General features: G+C 49.1%; 1 protein-coding gene and 1 pseudogene across 4 annotated transcripts in view; both read left to right on the plus strand.

Annotated features, from left to right (window-relative positions):
- CDK12 (cyclin dependent kinase 12) overlaps window positions 1–12,214 on the plus strand; it is a 64,399-nt gene extending 52,185 nt beyond the window's left edge. For all 4 annotated transcript variants that reach the window (XM_067716525.1, XM_067716526.1, XM_067716528.1 and 1 more), the window contains 3 exons: window positions 1,194–1,338; window positions 5,177–5,275; window positions 7,060–12,214. The gene's annotated coding sequence lies outside the window, so the exon portion shown is untranslated. The remainder of the gene's footprint in view (window positions 1–1,193; window positions 1,339–5,176; window positions 5,276–7,059) is intronic.
- A 755-nt stretch (window positions 12,215–12,969) lies between these two features.
- LOC137212748 (large ribosomal subunit protein eL19-like) lies at window positions 12,970–13,691 on the plus strand (annotated as a pseudogene).
- The last annotated feature ends 9,735 nt before the right edge of the window (window positions 13,692–23,426 follow it).

A 23,426-nucleotide genomic window follows, 5' to 3' on the forward strand; every position in this document is an offset into this window, starting at 1 on the left:
GGAGTCTGTTTCTGTTACATAGATAAATTCATTTGTGTCATATTTTAGATTCCATATATAAGTGATATCCTATGGTATTTGTCTTTCTCTTTCTGACTTACATTGCTTAATATGATAATCTCTAGGTCTATCCATGTAGCTGCAAATGGCATTATTTCATTCTTTTTTATGGCTGAGTAATATTCCATTGTATATATGTGCCACATCTTTATCCATTCATCTATCGATGGACATTTAGGTTGTTTCCATGTCTTGGCTATTGTAAAAAGTGCTGCTACGAACATAGGGGTGCATGTATCTTTTCAAATTATAGTTTTATCTGGATATGTTATGCCCAGTAGTGGGATTGCTGGATTATATGGTAACTCTATTTTTAGTTTTTTAAGGAACCTCCATACTGTTTTCCCTAGTGGCTGCACCAATTTACATTCCCACCAACAATGTAGGGAGGGTTCCCTTTTCTCCATACCCTCTCCAGCATTTGTTATTTGTAGACTTTTTAATGATGCCCATTTTAACTGGTGTGAGGTGATACTTAGTGATGTTGAGCATCTTTTCACGTGTCTACTGCCCATCTATATGTCTTCTTTGGAGAAATGTCTGTTTAGGTCTTCTGCCCATTTTTTCATTGGGTACTTTGATTTTTTGTTATCGAGTTGTATGAGCTGTTTGTATATTTTGTAAATTAAGCCCTCATCGGTGACATCATTCACAAATATTTTCTCCCAGTCCATAGACTGCCTTTTTGTTTTGTTTATAGTTTCCTTTGCTGTGCAAAAGCTTATAAGCTTGATTAGGTCCCATTTGTTTATTTTTGCTTTTATTTCTATTGCCTTGGGAGATCCTTAGCTTTTTACTTGACCCTATGATGGTGTCCTGTCTTCTGATTAGCAATTCCTCCCTCCTGGCTGGAGTGGGTAACCCTGTCAATTGGCATTGTGGTCATTTCATTCCTGTCCTTTTCTCTTGGCCACAGCTGTGCTAATGAATATTCCTCAATAGTGTGATGCTGATATTGGCTACTCTCAGCCTCTCTACAGCACCTGCCCCACTCACCCACCACCTCATACGTACACATAGTCCTGCTTTCTTCTTCCCCAAGAAGCTATTTTCTCTTTCTTTCTTTTGCGTGAGGGTAGGGTATTGATATCCCTTCTTACTACCTCTCATCAGCTTCTCCACATCATTTCCAGGTTTGATGGGAGATCCCCCCTGTCCAAACACTGTGCAAAGACACGAGAAGTAGAGGTCTGCCAGCCTGCTTATTTCCATCCTCAATGCCTAGACCTGGGCAGGTCACCAACCTACTATGCCTACCCCTACCCTTCTTGCTGCCAGGTAGGTGTGCTCCTCTCCCTACCCACCAACCCTAAACAGGGTCATATTTCTCCCTGGGACTATTTCTCTCTGTTGTTAAATATCTCCAACAAGGGGAAGGCCTCTGTGACTCAGCTCTCCACCTTGGTGACTTCCAGCCCTAAATTTTAGAGAGCCCTTCCTAATGTTAACTCTCTACCCCCTTTTCTGTAGTTTAAAACCATTTCCCCGGGCTTCCCTGGTGCAGTGGTTGAGAATCTGCCTACGGACGCAGGGGACATGGGTTCGTGCCCCGGTCCAGGAAGATCCCACATGCCGTGGAGCGGCTAGGCCTGTGAGCCATGGCCGCTGGGCCTGCGCGTCCAGAGCCTGTGCTCCGCAAAGGGAGAGGCCACAACAGTGAGAGGCCCGCGTACCGCAAAAAAACAAAACAAAACAAAAAAAATACATTTCCCCCATTTAGTTCATGTGGAAAGAAGGGAACAGTAAACAGTAAGTGGTTGGTATTTGACACTGGAGGGGAAGGGTCTAATGACAGGCAACCCTTCTCTTCGAGCTGAAAGCCTGAAGTCCAGATGTGCATTCTGTCCAGTGGCCTGGCATCCTTGGGGAATACTTGAATCTTTTGAGGGAAAGGTTTTATCTGGTGTCCATTCCTGAGGACAAGGATCTCAGACTCTAAGAGTCTCTCCATATTCATTCCCAGACCCCTCCAGGGGGTAGCAAACGGATTGCTACAGGGAAGAACCCAGCAATAGGTAATACTCTGTCTTGAGCTCGGGTGGCATCTCTTGTCTGGCACGTATAGGGAGTTGGCAGGGGTGCCAGAGCCTCTCCTGCCACTGGAGTTGACATCAGCTTACCCTTTTGACCTTAGGTCTCGTCTCTCAGCAATGCCCCTCTCACCCCTGCAATCCAGACAGCACAAGCAGCAGGCCTAAATAAGCGCCAGGTCTGGGTGAGGTGCTCCCTCCCCCGGCAGGCACATACCTTGAGTTGGAGGTGAAGCAGGATGGGATGGATGGAGGGACAGAGTAGGTGTTAGAAAGTAGGAAATGTCTCTGGAAGTGGTTGAGCAGTAAGTAAGCTTTGGGCACCTGGGGTACCCTGCCTACCTCTCTGTCAACCTAGATGTCTGATCCCTCAAAGCTGCTGGTCCACTTGGGCGGCTGCAGTCTTGGTTTCTGCCACACGAGGGCACTGCTGACCAATTAAAACTCCTGCCCCTCCGCAGACAGAGTTTGGGTGAGGGGAGAGGGGGACTCTGCGATCTTTCTCCAAGATAGGGGTCAGAAACACCCCCCAGAGAGCCTGAGACCAGGGGCCCAAGGAGCCAGAAGAATAATTAGTTGTTCTTTCACTTCTTCTTCCTTAAAAATGGCCTGAGACCCTGAATGCTCTTCCCTAGTGGACTGACATGTCACTATATTCCCAGCTGAACCTGGGAAGCCCCCTAGCTCTAGTCACAAAACACCTTGCACATGTGTTTCTCTCCTTCAAGGTGTAGCAGGCTCCAGCTGTCCACCCCACTGTCCCCAGCCTCTAAGACAGTCTCTTTCTGGCCCAGAGGGTGGAGGTATCTGGTTTTTCAGAGAGAAAAAAAAAAAAATTCTTACAATTGTTTTAAGAGAAGTAGCTCTTAAAGAACTAGCTCTCTTAGGAAAGAGTTTTGGGGAGAGGACTCTCTCAGAGAGACTGAGAGACTAGGAAAGTTCAGTCTTCTATGCCCCCATCACCTCCCCCAGCACAAACCCGCAGAGCTCAAGATGGTCTGGAGGATGTTTACCACCTGAATGGCTGGAGGACACCCAGGCCACTCTGGGGCGCTGCGACGACAGTAGTTTCAGAAAGCAGGATGGGGAGGGCGGCTGCTCTGACCCTTGATCCTCATGCCGCCTGCCCCCGTACTGTGTAATGTCTCTGCTAGGGATCCAAGTGGCCGTGGAGCCCTTATGGGGATGAGGTATCCCATATTTGACCCTCAGTCTCCATGAAGCCCTTCCAGGCTGAACAGGCTAAGGGAGGTGACAGAGGTTCTCCTCCTCCCTCCTACCCCCATGATCGAGGGCCCCTCCCCAGGAGGACAGCTTGATTAAACAGTCGGTGCTGCTGGAATTGCCGCACAGCTGGCGCTCCCCCCAGCACCCTGAGCAGCGCAGCAGTGCAGATTAAAATCTCCAATTAGCGTTAAAGTGAAGTGAGGAGGTACTGAGGCTGCCAAGGAGGCCAGACGGGGGCCCTCGGTCGGCAGATACCCCCACTACTGCCTGGATTCTGAGTACCACCCTTTTTTTCCTAGCTCCTCTCCCAACATCTCTCAGTGCCTACTAGCTTTGCATTGCTTGGGGCCAGAGGGCTTTAGAGGGGTGGAGGGTGGAGCTGATGCCTTACCTGACAAAATGCTGGGGACACCATAAATGTGGAGGAGCAGAGATGCCCTACTCACAGGCTGCCAGTTTGAGGTGACTTCACACTACTGCTGCTTCTTTTTGCCTAGAGAAAGGGCAAATAGGACAAGTCCCTCCAGATCCTCTTACCTATAAGGTGCTGCCCACACAAATGTACATGCTTGTATATTTTATCCTATTTGACCCATCTGCTCCCACCCAAATTATGGCTCCTTCCTTCATCGCTCCGTTTTTTCCTCAGCTTTCCTGTGGGCAGGGGTAGGTACAGCCTGGCTTGGGAGCACAGCCATGCCCTGCCACCTGGGTCCCAAACGGCTTCTCGTTATCTTCTTTGCAGTTCAGGGAAGAGCAGGGATATGCCAAGAACAGAAGCCTCAGATTCTCCCAACCCCTGAACATCACACCCCCTCTTAAGGGCCCTCTACCATTTATACTTCTACTCCTTCCTTCACCAAGCCCAGAAGGAGGGCAGTATAGCTAGACACACCCTTTGACTTACCTCTGCCCCTTTAAGGGAAATGGAAGTGGGTACCCAGCTGACTGAACCTACTCACACCTCCAGAAATTAGACACCAGGGCACAGTGCCACCCTCCCAGGCTGGCACATGCTACCCTGGCAGAAGTTCAAATAGCTCCCCCGCCGAATACCCCCACCTCTATGTCTTCCTCTTCTCTCTCCCTCTTTCTTCCTCTCTCTCTCTTTTTTTTCTCAGCTCAAAGCACAGCTGAGCCTTAAAATGGGGGTGGGGAGGACCAAGCTGGGGCAGGGGGGTGGAGAGTTCCAATAGCACGTTTTCACCTGCCATTTAATTGGATGTATTTTTAATTAATGGGACCTCAGGGACCAACATGAGACAATCTGATCTCTGAATAGGGACAGGGGAGGGATTGGGTAAGGGAGGAGGATTGGGCCACTGGGTGCGGTTACCAGGAACCCAGGCCCATCAATCACTGGCCACTTTGCGTTCTGGCATGGAGAATAGCAAGGTGGAGGAGGAGGGGAGGCACTGGGGAGAGGTACCAGGATTTCCCCCCAATGGCCAGGACCTCCAAAAAGGATGGAACTGTACCAGCTGACTCAGTTTGGGGCCCCAAAATTGCAGCCAGGATATTAGGTAAGGCTGTTTTCTTGTTCCCGAGGTTTTGTTTGGTTGAGCTTGTCCCACTGAGTGCTGTAAAATTGTGAAAGGAAGGTGGGGACAGAGCTTTGAGGTCCTTGAAGGGGAGGACAGGAACTAGGGACCGTAGAACCAGAGACTGTGGTGACAGGGAGGAGAAGGGCAGGGTTCAGAGATATTTCTGTGTGTTTAGACATAAAATAAGTGCCGTTGAGATTACATGCAAAACAGCATGCAAATGAGGGCTGGTGCCTCTGGGGTATGAATCATAGACCCTTACTGTTGCAAGGAAGAGAAGCTGGAGCTCATCTTGCCAAACGATTCATTTTACAGATGTGAAAACAGAGACCCAGAGAAGGGAAATCAGTTGAATCCTGCCCTGGAGTTGCTTTTGTTCCTGGATTTGGAGAGTTCCTGGGAACACAGGGAAATGTAAGTAGGTAGGGTGTGGGGAGGAAAGTCAAGGGAAGAGGGTAGGCAGAATATTATTCTCTATTGCTTGGAGTCTCGCGTCTCTGGCTCCTAAGTCTTGGAAGCAACTCAGGGGAGTCAGGTGGGTGCATTACTGGGGGAACATTTCCCTTGTATAGCCTGTTCCAGAGGTCATCTCATCCATTCCCTTGCTTCCAAGTAGACAGATCCCCCATAACCTCCCACTCCCATGAGATTTTACCATATTCTAAAAGGTCCACAGGGAAGGAAATACACTAACTTCCCCAGTTCCTTAACCAAGAAATAAATCCCCCAATGGTGACTAAATATTGAGCTTTTTCTGAGATCTTATCACAAGTTTCTCTGCTGCAGTATAAGCTGCTAGAGAAAATTATGCCAAAAAATGTAGCGAGGAGTGGTCTTGTCCCATGTCTAAGCCAAGAAGAGAGACAGAATTAAAACTCAAGCCTCTGAAAGCTGAGTCAGAAATGCCCCTGTATTCACACGGTGCCATGGCCCAGAGCTCTTAGTCAAGCCCCATCTGGCTCTATGCGGTGTTGGTGCACACTGGAGAGAGGGGCACATTTCCAGCTGTCCCCATCTCCCACCCCCACCTCCTTCACTATTCAGACACTAGAGTTAAGAAAGAATGATGGAGAGAAGTGGCTTGCCCACCAAGTTGCCAAAGATGGCATTTCCTGGCATCTCCTTCCTTCCTCAAAAAATTCAACATTCTTTTTTCTGTGCTTCCTGAGACTAAGTTGCGAAAAGCAGTATGGGTAGAAACTTCGTCACAGCCTCCAAACCCCCAACACTTATCCTTTACTCCCAGAATTGTCTTCTCCTCTATCTTGGTACACCATTTAATATCCCCAGAGTCCCTAGGGAAGAGCAAGATGCACCTCTCTAAGTGCCCCCAGACTCACCCTGCCCTGTCTTAGACACTCAGGGTCATCTCCTTGGCTACCTAATTCTCTGCCTTTTCTACTACCAACAAGATGAGAAGGGCCCCCTTGCATTGCCTCAGGACAGTCTGGATAGACTCCATCTAGCTCCTCCCCTGTTTCCAAGGGCCTGCAGAAGTGGGGGTGGGGGAGGAAAACTGTGCCAGGGAGTTGAAAAGGAAGATTCTTTTGTGGGGGGAGATGGGGGAGAAGCCTGAAAGAGGAGAGAAGTTAGAGAGGGGAAATTTGGAAACTGAGGCCTGTAGTCCCGCCTGTGGGGCTGGCTGCATAACATAAGGCAGGCCGTTCATACTGAGTATTGTTCAGGGGGGTTATTAGATGGCTCCTGTTTCAGAGCTGCTGCTTCTCCTCCGAAACAGAGAGCAGCAGAGGAGGAGCACGCAGTGAAGAAAGAGAGGAGGTGCCAGGCTTTCTCTAGGCCCTCTTTCTCACCCCTTGTCCACCCCTACTCCAAGATTAGAGGTATATTGGAGGGGCTAAAAGGCCCTTAAAGCATTCAATCTAGATTCTTGATGTTTCTCTAAGGAACAAGATCTCCCTCCCCTCAATCCCCACCAGCCCTGTCTCATACTCCCAAGGTTTAGCCAAGGGTATGAGATCTACAGCCCTGGAGTCAGAGCCTGGAGCCTACTCTGGAATCCAGAAGAAACCCTGAGCTTTTGCAGGGAAGGAGGGATAGATTTGAAGTAAGTAGAAGGCAGAGGTAGCGGTACCCAGAATCCCCTGCGCTCTAGAGAAGAGGGAATTGTTGAGGAGCTCATTGCTGGCCCAGGGTTTAGCTTTTACTCTGATGGGACTCCTTTCCTCCTTCTCCCTCAGTGTGTCCCATTGGTTGGTGAGAGAGCTGGATGTCTGAACCTCCCACCTCAGCACCTCGAAGGTTATCATGCAGATCCCCTCTCTAGCTCCCAGAGCCATGGAAGAAGTGAAGGAAGATATTTCAGAGGTGGCAGCGCCATGATGTCCATCAGTACCCAGGGAGAGAAGCCAAGGAGAAGAAACAGTGCCCAGAGAGGGAGCCAGGAGGAGATGTGTGCTCCTGAAACAGCCTTCTTACCCCATCCCCTCCCCTGCCCCCTCCAACATGCCAACAAGGCTCTGTGCCCAAGTTGTGCCGGCTCTCCTGGCTGGTGATCCTGCTCTGCTGTACAGGCAGCTGGCCCTCTGCTCCAGCACAGAGCGCGTGGTGGGGTCTGTCGCACTTCTTTCTAACTCATCCCAGTGTGTCTGTGGTGCAGATTCCTAGGGATGCAGGAGGGGGCTGTGGCCCTGCGAGTAGGAAGACAGTGGGCTCTGGGGCCCTTTAGGTGCATATCTTCCTGGCTGGAGTGGCTGTGGGGAGGGAGAAGGCTGCTGGCAGCTCACCTGAGTTCAAGGTTCTGGTGGCTCATAGCAACAGGGGTGGCTCATGGAAACAACCGAGGGGAAGGGGGTCCAGGCCTGTTAGAGCTCTCTTTTACCCCATTTTTCCCCCACTCTGAGCCGTGGATAGAGGTCTCTCATCTGGATTGTGGGGCAAGGAGAGGCCCCAGCTAAGAAAGAAGAGAGGGAAATGGGAGAGAAGATAGCAGGGAAGCTGAGCATTCCCAGGGAGAGGCTTCCCAGTGAGGAAAGGATAGGAGAGGCTAGTTACTCTTGCCCCAGTGTATCCATGGGCTGCACAGAGGGTTCTGTGCTGAGGCAGCTCAGTGCTGCTAGGCACCTTTCAGGAAAGGGGCTTTCCAGGCAGACACAGCTACTCCTCCCTACTCTCACTTACCTGCCCAGAGGTCTGGGTACCCAGCTGACACCGCACGACTTAGAAATTAAAAAAAAAGAAAAGAAAAGAAAAAGGCACTATTACAGAACCAGAACCTGGAAGGATTACCACTACTTGGTCTCAGTACTCTTTTGCTGGAAACAGAAACCATGATCTTCAAAGGTGCTGATTTTCTCTTCCCTTACAGGTCAGGTGGGCAATGTGCATCTTCTCCTGACTTTCTGAATCAAGGGGATGATAGACTACTGTGTTTGAGGTCATATCAGCAGAACAGGGCCAGAAAGTGGACCAGGAGAATCAGCTGTGCTTCTGACCACAGTCCCAAGGGCCTCCCTGTTTCAGCAAAAGGAAACAGGGATCTCGGATACCAGTGTATCCAGACACATAATAGATATCCTCCTTCTAACCTCAGAGGAGAATAGGAGGGGAGTTCTCGGACAGAGCCTAAGGTTCCATTTGCCTATTTCTATTGCTTTCACCGATGACGGCTCTGCTGTCCAGCTGGGATGAGGGGCCCTCTGCGGGATGCTCCTGGGGATCCAGAGACAGTTCTGATTGGAGGAAGGGACAGACCAGCTGCTCTTCGTGCAGGGAGATGGGATCAGCTCCACTCCCCCAGCTCTCCCTGGCAGCATCAGGAGCCCAGGGGCCCCTGCTGGAACACCCATAATAAAGCCCAATCCTGAACTGAACTGACATATCACCTGGCTCTGGTATAAAAGTGCTGAGGGGGAGCCTGGGTGCACCAGGTGGGGTGTAGGCAGGTGTAGGGAGTTCAGCCCCAGGAGATACAAGGATCACTCCTCAATACCACGTGTTCCTCCTCTTAAACCTTCTCCTCAGTCCCCCTTTTCTTCCACCTCCCTTCAGCTGACTCCACTCCTGGCTACCTCATGCCCTCCAATCTGAGAAGACATGGTAAGTAGTTGTCTGTTCCCTATACTTTTCTCTTTCTCATTCTCCTCCCCTCCTCCCAACTCCCAGCCAAGAGTTACCCCATTTGACCTCTTCCTACCAGTGAATGCCATCAGGATCTGAACCTGGAATCACCCCCTTCCTCTGAGAATGCCACTCTGGCTCTGAGACTGACTCACCAGTCCTCATCCTCCACATAAGTATAGCCAGGCCAAGACAGGTACGTCCACTGGCACCAAGGCCCCTGACCTGGAGCGAAGGGCAGCCCTAGGGGTACAGTGGGGCTTGGCCCTAAATGCATATATCTCTGTGTATTGGGCACACTGGTTTATTAGTGTTATTTCAGCATTGTGATGCAGAGAGAGTAAGTGTAACAGCTGCTCCTTGCTTGCAGTGTTTATTGTTACCTAGAGACAACCTCCTGGCTTTTTCCCAGCTCCCCCTCCCCCCCCAGCCCAACCCCCTCCCTGCCAACAGTCCTCCTCTCCCCACACTGATGGGAAATTTATAGCTTGCCCATACCATGCCTTTAACTCTCTCCTGTCCATAAGGTAGATGGGCCAAGGGAAGCCAAAGTGAGCTGTGAGCATGCTTAGGCCCTGGCAGGGTAGAATAGTGCGTGGAGGAGGGAAGGAAGGATGGAGGGAGGGAAGACACCTCTTGTTCCCAATCTATGTCTAGACTCAGGCCCCAGTTTCCCTCCTGGCTCTCATGTTGAGAGAAAAGAGCTTTGGACCTAGTCTTGGGATCCCAGCCTCCTCCTCATAAGATTATTCTTCTTCCTCAGATTATTCTCTAAGCTCCTCCCGTTAGGCTGGCTGGTCCTGAGCAAGTACTGCAAGGTAGTATTGAGACGGGAGGAATAAATGCAGAGTGGCAGAAGCCCCAGATCCCTCCTTTCTATAGAGATGTCACATTGCGACAAACAAGAGGCTCTGGTGTGAGGGATGCTGGCCAGACCTCCACAGCTGGGTAGATGTCAAACATGAAGCTGGCTGCTGAGCCTGGTGGGGAAAACTGACCACCTTAACTTCACCCTGAGCCCAGGACTTAGGTCCTGAAAGAGTCCCAGGCCGTCCTCCAAGTTGGTCTCCTTGGTCTGGGTAGGCTACTCTCTCTGCTTTTCTTCCTGGTCCATTTTCTGCTCCTCATCTTTTGGTTTGATACCTTGGGGAAGATCCAAGAGACCAAGGGAACTGAGGCCTCAGTAGTCCTGGGGAAAGAGAAATTCCTCGATCCCCTCCTGACTCAGAACCTTTCATGGAGGGGCACCATGTCATATATTCACCATCCCCACTGGAAACAAGAGAGGAAAAGGGATTGGATTTTAGCAGAAAGGATAGAGTTTAGACACATGGAAAAACTTACTCATGGGATATAAGACTTCAGAATGGACATACTTCTCTTCAGAGATTTTTCTTTTGCCTGGTATGAGTTTAAGTCTGTGTCCACCCAAGGGGCATTGGAAGAACAAAGGGTATTTTTCTGGGGCTCCTCCAGTTGGGGGCCTCAGTGCAGTTTCCTCCTCATTTCTTCTAAATGTAGTATGTGTGGCCGTTAGAGTGTAATGCCAGTGCTGCCGTTTACGAGCTGTGCCACCTAGGTAAGTCGCTTAACCTCTTTTAGCCCTAGTGTCCTTGTCTGTGAAATGCAGATAAACAACCTTTTAAGGTGGTGAAGAGAGTTTAGTGAAATAATGTGTGTAAAGTACCTAGGACAGTGCCTGATACTGAGTAGGTGCTCAGTCAACAGTGGTTGATACAATAGAGTCTATTAATTTTATGGAATCATCAGGGCTGACACCGTGTCAAAGACTCTATGAGTCCCCTGGAATTATAGGCCAAATGTGAGCATGTGCGTGTGGTGGGGAGAATGTCCATAGTTTTACTGATGATTTGGAGCAGGGGGTGGCAGTCTCCTGGAACAGAAGTAGCCCCAATCCTTTGACTCATACTCCCAAAGAAGTCAGTTTCCCCATTCCCATGCCTCCAGCTAGGAGTTCCTTAGGTAGTGTTCTGCCTGGAAGTACAGCTTCATCTAGGGTGGAGCTGGGAGAGACAGCCATTAAGATAGCAACACAGAGGAATTCCCTGGCTGTCCAGTGGTTAGGACTCTGTGCTTCCACTGCAGGGGGCATGGGTTTGATCCCTGGTCAGAGAACTAAGAGCCTACATGCCACATGGTGCAGCCAAAAAAGAAAAAAAACAAAAGATAGCAACACAGAGCACTTGCCAAGCACTTTACAGTTTGTCAAGTGCATTTACCTATATTAGCCTTTTAATACCCAGAACATCCCAGTAAAGTGAACTACCATTTATTGACTGCCAGGCGTTGTGCTCAGTGTATATATTTTTTTAAGTATGTTTAAAGTCTATAGAGTATTTCATCACCTAGATCTGCTATGATGTATAAAGCTCATCCACTATTTTAATCATTTAGACATATTTACTGTTATAAATAATACCATGATGTACATCCTATCCTAAAACTTCATGCATTTTTTTATAGTAAATTCCAAGAAGTGAAATTATTGGGTCAACAGATACAAATATCCCCCCTCCCCATAGGTATGATCACTTTATTGATGTACCATAATAAGAATAATATTTTTTAATCTTCCTCTTTGGAATTCTTCAATGGAAACACATGGGCAGCCCCTTCTTTCTCCTAAACCCAGCAGAAACATTAATAATCTATCATATCCTTTTTAAAAAATTGAGGTAATTGTAGATTCACATGCAGTTGTAAGAAATAATACAGAGAGATCCCTTGTACATTTTGCCCACATTTACCCAGTAGTAACATTTTGTAAAACTATAGTATGACATCACAACCAGAATACTGACATTAGTTCGATCCATATTTCCCCAGTTTTACCTGTGTATGTGTGTATAGTAAGTTCTACGCAATATTGTTACCTGTGTAAGTTCTTACATCTGCCACTACAGTCAAGATACTGAACAGTTCCAACACCACAAGGATTCTTCATGTTGCTCTTTTATAATCACGCCTACATCACCCCCTTCTTAACCCTTGGCAACCACTAATCTATCCTCCACTTCTAAAATTTTTTCTTTCGAAAAATGGAGTCATACACTATGTAACTTTTTAGGATTGGATTTTTTCACTCAGCATAAGTCTCTGGATATCCACTCAAGTTTTTGAATGTATCAGTAGTTTGTTTCTTTTATTTATTTCATGATATGGATGTACCACAGTTTAACCATTCACCTGTTAAAGAACACTTTGTACACAACATTGTAAGTCAAGTATACGCCAATAAAAATTTTTTTTATAAAAGGAACGCTTTGTGCTCCCACTTTGTACTCGCTAGCAATTAATGAAAGAGCCTGTTTTACTTGGTGTCCTGAGTGTTTCTTAACCCTTCAGGCATGGTACCTATTATTATTTCCATTTCATAGACAGGGAAAATTGAGGCTTATCGTAAATGATTTTCCCACAATCACATGCTGTTAAATGGCAAAGAAGAGCTTGGAACTCAAGACAGTAGGGCTCTTTCTACTACACCAGGCTTTCTCAGACCTTGACGAAGGTTGCTGGGAAGAGGGTATAGGCAGAACCAGAAGAGAGATGTCGGAGGCAGGAAGAGCACTGGAGCAGCCTGGACCACTTCAGGTCCTCACAGCTAACTTTGGTTCATAGGTTAGAAGATCAGTGTCATGAAGCAGGGGCAATACGGCTTATGCCCTTCAAATTGTTTCCCCTTTGCTGCTTCAAGACTGAAGTGGATGGAGCCCATGAGCAATCTGCCCACAGACCTGGGGCCTAGAATAGGAAAGGGAGGACTCAGCCTTTGGGTGTCCATCAGAGCATAAATGGTCAAGGGTCTCCTTGGAAATGTGAAATTGAGTGTATCTCTGTTGAGGTCTGAGGAAGTTGAGTCCCATGACAAGTGAGCTCTCTATTCTGGGGCGGGGGGCAGTAAGGGAGAAATAGCATTTTAATTTTATTTTAGTGTGGTGGGGAACTATAGGTCATTTACACACACACACACACACACACACACACACACATACACACACCCCTTGGGCAGGCTCAGTGTCTGGGACATGGTTCGGGGAAAGCAAAGTGGAATCAAAAATGGTTTTGCTGCTGCGGCCGCAGGCATGAGTATGCTCAGGCTTCAGAAAAGGCTTGGCTTCGGTGTCCTCCGCTGTGGCAAAAAGAAGGTCTGGTTGGACCCCAATGAGACTAATGAAATTACCAATGCCAACTCCCATCAGCAGATCCGGAAGCTGATCAAAGGTGGGCTGATCATCTGGAAGCCTGTGACAGTCCATTCCTTGAAATACACCTTGGCCCACCGGCAGGGCAGGCACATGGGCATAGGTAAGAGAAAGGGTGCTACCAATGCTCGAATGCCCGAGAAGGTAACCTGGTTGAGGAGGACGAGAATTCTGCGCCCGCTGCTCAGAAAATACCGTCACTCTAAGAAGATTGACTGCCACGTGATCACAGCCTGTACCTGAAAGTGAAGGGTAAAGTGTTCAAAAACAAGCGGATTATCATGGAACATATCCACAAGCTGAAGGCAGACAAGGCTCGCAAGAAGCTGCTGGCGGACCAGGCTGAGGCCTGCAGGTCTAAGACCAAGGAAGCCCAAAAGCGCGAAGAGCGGCTCCAGGCCAAGAAGGAGGAAATCGTCAAGGCTCTGTCCAAGGAGGAAGAGACCAAGACATAAAGTTCTCTCCCTCTTCTCTGTTCAGAGTGGCCTCGGCAATTACACAGATCACTCATTCAATAAAAAACAAGCCTTTATCTGCTTAAAAAAAAAGAAAAATGCCAGTTCACACTTAGTCCTCACTTTACCACTGCTCTTTCTCTCCAAATCATGGACAGCTAAGTCAGAAGGAGCTAGAGAAATCATTTGGTCTATCCCCCAGCCTCTGGGCACTGGTAGAAGCTGACAGGTGGAAACCTAGAGTCAGCCCAAACGCTGCCTCTTCCCACCTCCTGCTGGAACTGGATTTTTTACAGTTGATGTTACCATTGCTCCCTTGGCCTATTCTAGTAGCTGTGGTGGACTTATAACAACTTTCTCTGTCTACTTAAAGCTCCAGAACCAGGCTGAGAGCGCATATCACTCTTCTCCATCTTCCATGGCCCATCAGAAATGGTACATCTTCTTCCAATGGTGCCCTCCATCCTTATCCAGTAATTCCAGCCATGGGGGATAAACACTGAGGGCTTCAGAATGTATAGGGAGTACTTTGCATTGTTGAAGCAACCAGAGATGTCCATTCTAAACCTCTTTTTTGGGTGGACTTATTTTTTTTTTTTTTTCTGCTGTGCCTAGGGGCTTGCAGGATCTTAGTTTCCTGACCAGGGATTGAACTAGTGCCCTTGTTTGTGAAAGCATGGAGTCCTAACCACTGGACCGTCAGGAAATTCCCTGGGTGGAAGTTCTTAGACAAAAGGAGATCACTATTTACTGGCTTTTATCCCCTCTGAGATTTCCTGATTGTCAGAGGTCCTGAATGTGGAGACAGCTACCTGCCCTTGAAGCCAAGATGGCGCCTTATCAGGAAACTTCAGGGCCCCTGCCTCTTCCCTTCCCTTGGCTGCCCCTCTACTCCAGGTACCCTCCTCTCCTGCCACCACTCCCTTCCCATCCCTCCTTTCTCTCTCTCTCTCTCAGCAAGTTTTTTATGTGATTACAGGCACTGCATGGTAATTAGTGCTAAACTCATTTGCACAACTACAGTTAATTGGCTACAACAATTAATTAATGTGTTGGAAATTTGGCACTGGAAAAAAAAAGTTTGTCATCAAAAAAAGGGCAAAAATTGTAGAGTGAGATACCCATAAAAATCGAGGGCAGGCTTCAAAAGCCCAGCTGGGCCTCAAACTTCAGGCTGGCCTCAGATGCCTTCCGACTCTCAACTTCAACACATTTTCCTCTTTCATTTTTTCCCTCTTCCTTTCTCTATTTCTCTTCTTGCTCTCTTTTTTTTTTTTTTACAACTTAAGCAAACTCATTTCCCTGATAAAATATAGCATGACTAATGGCTAGAGCATGTAAAAATCATTGGGAAAATGTCCTTGGAAGACGAATGCATTTTCAGCAGAATAATTAACTTAATTAACAAATTCACATGCATATTCATCAGGCTATTAATGTCTTCTCGGCTCAGCTTGATGAACATTGCGGTAATAACCATCTCATTTACATACTGCATTCTACTGCGATCCAAAACAGACAACATACAGGCGTATACACACACACACACACACACACACACACACACACACACACACACACACACTTGCACCACTACACACAACATGCCTCCGCCTATTTGACTTCCAGGTTGGCTGGGGGAGAGAGAAGGAGAGAGAGAGTGGGGGCTGGGAACCCCCACTGGGTGGTGTGATCTTTAGAGGGTCATGAGTGAGGTGTGCTAAGGATACCGACATGTGAATGTCTGAGAGAACTTTAATTCTCTCCGTCTGCCTCTGTCACTCTCCCTCTGCCTCTTTTTCCTCATTTCCTTTTCTCTGTGTCATTTTCTCCCTTCTTCTCTACCGCCCCCCCCAAACCATGTCTCTCTAGGGAAAAACTTGGTATCCGTGCCAACTTTTTCCCCCCTCCCTTCCTCCTTCTCTCTCCTCCTTCCCCTCTCCCAACTGCTGCCAGCCGGCATCAGCGCCGAATTGCCATCTCCTTCAGCTCTCTGTGGAGCAATCTCAGAGAGCAGTAAGGTGTGACGCGGAGTTCTGCCGGTTTCGCAGCACCGCCTGCGGAAAGAGCGCAGGATGGTGGAGGAAGATTAAGAGAAATCGCGAGCAGGGCTCGGCTGCCATTGGTGTGTGCAAACGCCGAGGAGCAAGGGAGAGGGAGAGCGAGGAGGGGGGGTAGAAAGGGAGGGGGAACCCAGCAGCTGTCGGCCTAATTCTTCTAACACTCTGCTTGTGGTCATATTAGAAAAACAGATTATGCCCCTCGGTGCCACTCACTTATACTTGACATACGTTAATGTTCTATATCTCCATTCTCGGGGCTTGATGACAGAGGACTTCAGGTCTAGGAGGATGGGGGTCTGGGCGGCCAAGGGGCAAAAAAAAGACCCTGCCTCCTCATTCTTCCTGACCCCCAGCCCCAGCCTGTACCTGATCTTTAGAAAGGAGGCCTGGGCCCAGAATTTGCTTCTGATGCCACCACTTGCCCCTGCTTTTTTCAGCCCTTAGGAGGTGCAGAGGTCAGAGGACACCTGGAAGTCCTTTCCCCTAAAAGTCACTCCCCCTTTAGAGTCTTAACAGGTCACTTTAGAGCCAAGTGTACCAGCTTTGTGGCATCCCCACCCCTAACCTTTCTGTGGGCTCTGCCCCTCAAATCAGAAGATGGGGGTCAGAGAAAGGGCTCTATGAAAGCTGGTGCTCCTTGAGGGGGTTACAGAGAAGCCATGAGCAAAACAAGGCCAGGTTTGTTTCTGGGTTGCTATGGAAACCAGGTTGCCTCCCGGCAGGAAGGGAGGAGTGCCTGAGGCCTTCCTCCTTCCACCAATCCTGAAGGCTATAAAGGCGGAGTTTGCTAAGGCCTGGGTAATAGGGCTGGTCTTGGAGGACACACCAACCATTCCCCAGAAGCCCAGCCTGCCAGTCTATAGCCCTTCGACCCCCACCCTCCCTACTCTCTCACCCCAATATTCAGTCAAAGGAGGCTTTTCCTCTAGGTGCCTTGTCATCTATGGAGACCTGTTGCTTAGCAACCACTAGTGCCTTCTTCCTAATAACTCGCAGAGACTGAGAGATATAATATCTGTCTCTATATTCAGTTTCCCTCCCTTGTCTATTTATATTTAATAGCCGAAGCCCTGTCTTGGGTTCCCTTGGCATCTGTTTTAGAAGGAATAAGCTGCAGCCTTATAAAGTTACACCCTAGGAAGAATTTCCAAACAGGGAAGAGTTGGAGAAAAGACTGGAGTAGGTAGGGAAGCTGTGGAATCATATTCTCTTAAGTATAGGTAGAGGAAAAAAACTAGTATTTAGAACTTGGAATGTGGGGAAGGATTCCCCAAAGGGATTCCCAAGGGTCCACTCAGGACCTGGAATGGATGCCAACAGAGCTGCTTCCTGGCCTGGCATTTTCCTCTCCCCACACCCTGCCCCGTCCCTCCGTCCTCACCACTTCCGGTCTAGGGCGCTCTCATATTTCCGTATATGGTAGGCTCACCCCTCTGGGGATGTCCAGTTTTCTAATGTCTGGATGAGACTTTAGAAAGGGGGGTTCTGTGTCGATGTGTGTTCAACAAGGCCTGGGTTTTTCAGGGAAGGAGTTCTGAGCTCTCTACTAGAAAACCTCAGACTTGACCTGGCAGTGGAGGTGGTACAATAATCAACAAAAATGAGGAGCAAGGAAGGCCCAAGAGTAGCCTAATGGCTGCGCGTAGAGTCAGGAGACCTGGGTTCCGGTCCCCTCTCCTTACTCTCCTGTGATCCAAGTTATTCACTTAATCTTTGAAACTCCTTGTTGCTTTATTTACAGGTGAATAATAATAATGTTTACCTCCCTGGACTTTAGCAGGATCAATTAAAGTAATATGTGAAAGAAAACACCTTGGAAGCCATCCAATTTAACTAAAATATTATTTTAAGGTTTGGCAAAGGTCTGACTGCTGGGAAGAGGGAAGCATCACGAATCCAGCCTGGCCCCGGGCTTAGGAACGTCATTAGTTTGTTAGCCAGAAAAGTGTGATTCTTTGCCCTCTTGTCAGTGGGGTAGGGAACTTTAAATCAAAATCAAACACAAAGCTATATGGGAGAGTAGCATGCAGTGCCCCTACCCTCCCCACCTCCATTCCCAGCCTCTGACCTCTAGTTCTTCCTGCCGATTCCCCGTCCTGACCCTCCACCTTCTCCCCAGTCAGCACCTTCACTGCCATTGTACTCACTTTCAGACTGTACAGTTTCACCCTCTGTACCCCCCTCCTCGGCACCTCCTCCAACCCGAGCCTTCTGTGGGAGACAGATGGGGTGTCTGCAATGGAAAAGGCTCTGGGCTCTACGCCGCCTTGGGTGGGCAGCCCCCCTCCTCATCTCCCCACTGCTCCCTCTCACTACCTAAGACCCTCAGATTCACCCCAGGCAGCTTTGAGAGCTGCTGAGGATTCCAACTGCCTTCTCAGACGCAGCCCCAGAAGCACAGCCAGAATGCCATCTTTTTCCAAGACCTAACCCCAGCCCCTCTTCATGGAAGACCAATGCAAAGGAAGAAGGAGTTTGGGGGATGGTAGAGCTCTATGTAAAGGGACTAAAGTGGAGAGGCCCAGAGTCCCTCACTGACCACTGGAAGGCTGGGGTTTGGGGCCTGAGGTGACAGAGGAGGCTAAGCCTAGGCAGTTCCTTTGTTCCAGAAATCTGGGGTCCCTGGAGGGAGGCTCAGCTTAGGGAGGGGGAAAAGGGAGCTAACATTACAGAGCACCAACTGTGAGCCAGGCACAATGCCAGAGCCTTTCCATACCTGTACTCACAGCTAGCAGGTGAAGAGTCAGGGCAAATAGGTGTCTCACCAGCTCGCAGCATCTCCCAGCACAGTTGACCACCTCGTCCTTTGGTTCTGTGATGTCACTGCCAGTTCTCCTACCACTCTAGCTGCTCTTTCTCTGTCTCCTTTGCAAGCTCATCCTCAGCTCCCTAGACTCAGCCAAGTCCCCTGATTATATACTTTCATGGTACTATATAGTCTTCTTTCATAACATTTAGTGCAGTTATTTCATACTTATTTGTGCAGTCATTTGAATAATGATCCTATTTCCCTCACCAGATGGAAAGTTCCACAAGGACAGTGACCATGTCTGTCTGTGTTCACCAGTGTGCTCCCAGTGCCCAGCACAGTGCCTAGTATAAAGCAGCTCTTTGGAAAATATTTGTTGAGTGAATGAAAAAATGACAGAAGGACATCTCTCTGGCCTAAACTCAGCTTAGTAGCCACACCCTCACCCCAGTGTTGACTCATCTGCAATGTGTGGAACAGGGAACAAGGTGCCTGGGAGGCCAGGCCACTTCATTTTCCCTGGAAAAAGCTATCAGGACAGGACAGGCCAAGTCCCAGGATATGGGGCCCTTGCCCTGCCCAAGCCTGGTCCTGCCTGTCTGCCCTCCAGCTTCTCCAGGGATTGAGAGAATTCAAAGTCCCAACAATGTCTCCCCATGTTGGGGCCTGAAATCACTCGTGAGCTGGAAGGGAGGAGTTCCACTGGGGAAGGGTGCTCTGCATAAAACCCCCCTTTTCTGCCTTACTGCCTTAGCTGAGACTGCAGAGACTATCTGCTATCACCCCTCTGTTTCCTTCTGTCTCTTCCCCTGGGCTTCAAGGAAGAAGATGGTTTGACCAAGTGGGAGGGCTGGATGGTAAGAGCAGGATAGTCCGCTTGTTCCTTGAAATCTCTTGGGGGCTGGTGATGAGCTTCGGCCAGGTGATTGGAGCAGAGGAACACAGAATCCAGCGGCCTCAAGTCCTTTGGAGCTGAACTCTCTAGACCCTGGGAAGCAGGGGTGGACAAAATGACCTCTAGGAGTGGCCAGGCTTCAGTCCAGCGCTTTATCTGACCTCTTTGCTGCCCTTGCCATCTAACCTCAAATAACATTCCCAAGTCTGCAGAAAGTTCGAGTTAGGCCAGGCCCAGCCGCCCTTTGCTCTCCCTGGCCACTCCTCATTCTAGCCAACCACCCAGCCCAGAGCATCTCTCCCACCCAGCTCAGGACCAATACCCAGTGCTCATGGCAGCCTCTCACCCAGCCCCCTTATCCTGACAGTGCCCCTCAGCACCTAGGCACCCGGGGTCATGGATCTGGAAGCCATTCTAGGCAGTGTTGTTCTCTCTGACCCCACCTGTTCTCTGGGCCCCTAATGAAGTAGGACAACTCAGGCTATGGGCCAAGTCCTTGTGTCCTCATCAAAAGCAACATCTGTCCCCTCCAGGAAGATAACCCTGTGGAGAGGGGGGTGAGACAGGCACAGGGTAGGAACCACCATCCTTCCCGGGCCCTCCCTCCAGATTCCACTGCAGGCACAGATTGAGGGTGAGGGCCAAGACAGCCGCAGAGTATTACACTCACATGTGCCCTGCACAGGCCTTCATTTCTCTGAGCCTCTGCATATGAGGGCCCCTCCTTGACTCACCCAGCTACCTGGGCTGCCGCTGCCGCCAAGCCAGCCTTCTTTTATTCATGCGTTGTTTTATTGCTGGCAAGTGCTGCTGTTGGAGGCGTTCTTGCCAAATCCATCCCAACATCTTGGCCTGGCATCAGGGCAGCATGCTAATGTGGAAATTTAAAGAGCCGCTCGGCTTTAAATCAGAATTTTAAATGAGCAGCAGTGATCCAGAGGGACCCGGGCAAAATCGAACAGTATCTGATCCACCCTTCCTACACCCACGCCCATAGCATCACCCCACTTCCTCCCACCTCTCCCCTTGACTTGGACACTAGGTGTGGGAGTGGCATGGGACACACTAGGGGAAGAAGGAATTGGTGCAGGATGGAGTCATCCAGGCCAGTAAGCAACTAGAACCCCCCACTCAGGATCAGGGAGGGATCCACTGCTTGCTGTCATGGGCAAATGGAGGCAGGGGACCTCTACACAAGGGAGCAGGGCTGGGGACGGTGAAACTGACATTCCCACTTCCCGTTTTACCAGAAAACAAGAAAAGAAGTCCCAGAGCAGAGAAAAGGTAGAATTCCATGAAGACACTCACATGCCACATATACTTGTGCACACTGGGATATGTACACACAGCTGTGTATGCAGGTCAGAATGCTTCCTGAGTCCCCCTGTAGCATGTATACACGCACCTTGTACATCACTCATACATGGAGAAGAATTATTCACATGTGCAGGTCAGTCTTTCTTCTCATATCCAGACCACTGTCCTAACCAGAGCAAGTTGGTTTCTGCAAGGTGCTAGCCAGAGCTGTGCCTCAGGTTTTTCCACGAATCCTAATGCACCAACGTTCCCCAGCTCCTGGCAGCTACCTTGAGTCAGCCCAGATCAACTCTGCCAGGATGGCGTAGGGGGCACCTGAGCTCATCCTGTGTACCTGTCATGGCTACAGTGTGGTGCCTTCTCCAGTGGCCATCAGGTGACAGGCTCAGACATCTCATCTGAGAGAGGTTCTGGGCATAGCCTTGGTTTCAGAGAGAAGAGGGGGCTAATGGCAGGTGAGAGAGGCAGAGCCTGTGCCTTTCTGTGACTCGCCTTCCTCCTTACCTGTTTCCCCTCATTATCAGAAAAACTCGATTGAGCGTCTACCCTCAGGGAGACACTGGGCTTAGTTTAGCACAGTGCCTCATAATTTTCTGGACGGGGTTGATGACAGCCCCAGAATCTGGATGTGCTGTCCCCATTGGAGGATCCATAAGGACTCGCATGGTAACCTCAACCTTATCCATCTTAGGCTGCTAGGCCAAGTGATGCTCCCTGACCTTCCCCAGGATTCCCCCTCCCTAAAAGAAGGAGGCAGCTCTTCTGTGGGCTGGTGTGGCTGCCAGCCAAGAGGCTTGGGGCAGGCCTGGGGCATGCAGCTGGCACCTGCCCCCCAGATCCCCAAGGAGCACCCTCCTCCCTCACTCCATAGCCCCATTTAGATGGCCCCTGGGCTAACGGGAGACAGAGCTCACCGCTCCCCATTCTCAGAGAAAACCTCGAGCTGGAAAGCCCATCAACTCCCTTTCCACTACAACATGCTCCAAGAACCTCCATCCAGATTAGATATACTAAAGACACACCAGGTACTTTTTCCAGACAGAACCAAACAATACAGTAGGGGTTGGGCTGGGGCTAGGTAAGGGGCTTTGAGGGGTGAGGCCTGGGCTGGAATTATGGGAGAAGTTGCTGAGGGCAAGAGATGGTTGAGGAAGAAGAACTCAATGGGAGTGAGATAGGACAGGGGCACATGAAGGGAAGGGGCTGAGTGAATCTGCCTCCCTCATCTAATTAACAACATGTAAATAATATGCAAATAATCCCCTCTTTGTTTAGAGACCACAGGGCCTGTGCTTTTTGGAAGTGGGCTACTGAGGAACCACCAGGCAGTGTCTCTGAGACCCTCAGATATGGGACACCCAGGCTCAAGAGAGGCCAGAGTGTGGCCATCTGGTTCTAGCTTATTCCCCGGATGGACTCTCTCTATGGGCCTCAATTTTCCTATGTGTGAAATGGCAGGACTGGACAGGATGGTCTCTAAGGCTTCTGTCCATAAATGACAGTCTAGGATTCTCTGATTGGGGACCCAGTGCCAGCCCAGGGCAGACAGCTTGATTCCATTCAGGGGTGGAAGCTACTCGGCTCTCTTGCCCCTGCCTCCCACCTCAGCAGTTCTGTCATGCCACCCCCCACATCCCCATGCACCTGCCATTCCAAATGTGGGGAGTTTCCTGAAGACAGTGTTTTCTCTTACTCTGTGCCTTTACCCACACTGTTTCCTCTGTTTGGAATGCCCTTCCTGCTTTAGCCACTCACCTGGCTAACTTCTTCTCCAACTACAACAGCCTTACCTACCTTACCCTTCCACCCTCTGGGCATCCCTATGCACTGTCTACTTCTCTCATTTCCCACTAGACTGTGAACTCCTAGAGGGCAGGCACTGGGTTTTGTTCAAGATGGAATTTCCAATGTAAATGTATTGGTTTCCCCAGGTTGCTGTAACAAATTCCCCCAACCTTGGTGACATAACAGAAATTTATTGTCTCACATTTCTGGAGGCCAGTAGTTCATCAGTTTCACTGGGCCCAAATCAAGGTGTCAGCAGGACTGTGCTCCCTCTAGAGGCTCTAAGGGAGAATCTGTTCTTTCAGCTTCTAGTGGCTGCTGGGCATTCTTTGGTTGTGGGCACATCACTCCAATTTCTGCCTCTGTCTTCACGTCGCCTTCTCCTCTTCTGTGTGTGTATAATCTCCCCTGCCTCTCTCTTATAATGACACCTGTGGCATTTAGAGCCCACCCAGATGATCCAGGATATTCTATCTCAAGATTCTTAACTTAATCACATCTGCAAAGGCCCTTTTTGCAGATAAGGTAACATTCACAGGTTCCAGGGATCAGGATGTGGACATTTAGACTACCAAAATAAGCAAAGACATCTTTAAATTTACCTTTTGATAAGCATTTGCCATGTGCCAAACACCATATATACATTTTTCTCATTGCATTTAAGTCTCACAATAAAGGTATTATGAAAGGTAGATATTAATGCCTCTACTCTACAGATAAAGAAACTGAATAAGGCTCAGGGAGATTGAGCCACCTGCCCAAACTCACATAGCTGATGAGTGTCAGAGCAGGATTTAAAACCAGATGAGCTTGGTTCCAAAGCCAGCATGATTTTTGCCTCACCAACAGCCTCAGAGCCTACCTCAGGCCCTGGCACAAATTTCTTACCTGAATAGATGTGCCGAAAGAGAAAGATAGGTGGACAAGAGACAGGAAGATGAGGCCCAGCCTGCCTAATGATATTGACTCAGGTTTTCTTTTGCCAAAGACCCCTTACCACT

The sequence above is a fragment of the Pseudorca crassidens genome, chromosome 19, assembly GCF_039906515.1.
Source record: "Pseudorca crassidens isolate mPseCra1 chromosome 19, mPseCra1.hap1, whole genome shotgun sequence".
NCBI lineage: Eukaryota > Metazoa > Chordata > Mammalia > Artiodactyla > Delphinidae > Pseudorca > Pseudorca crassidens.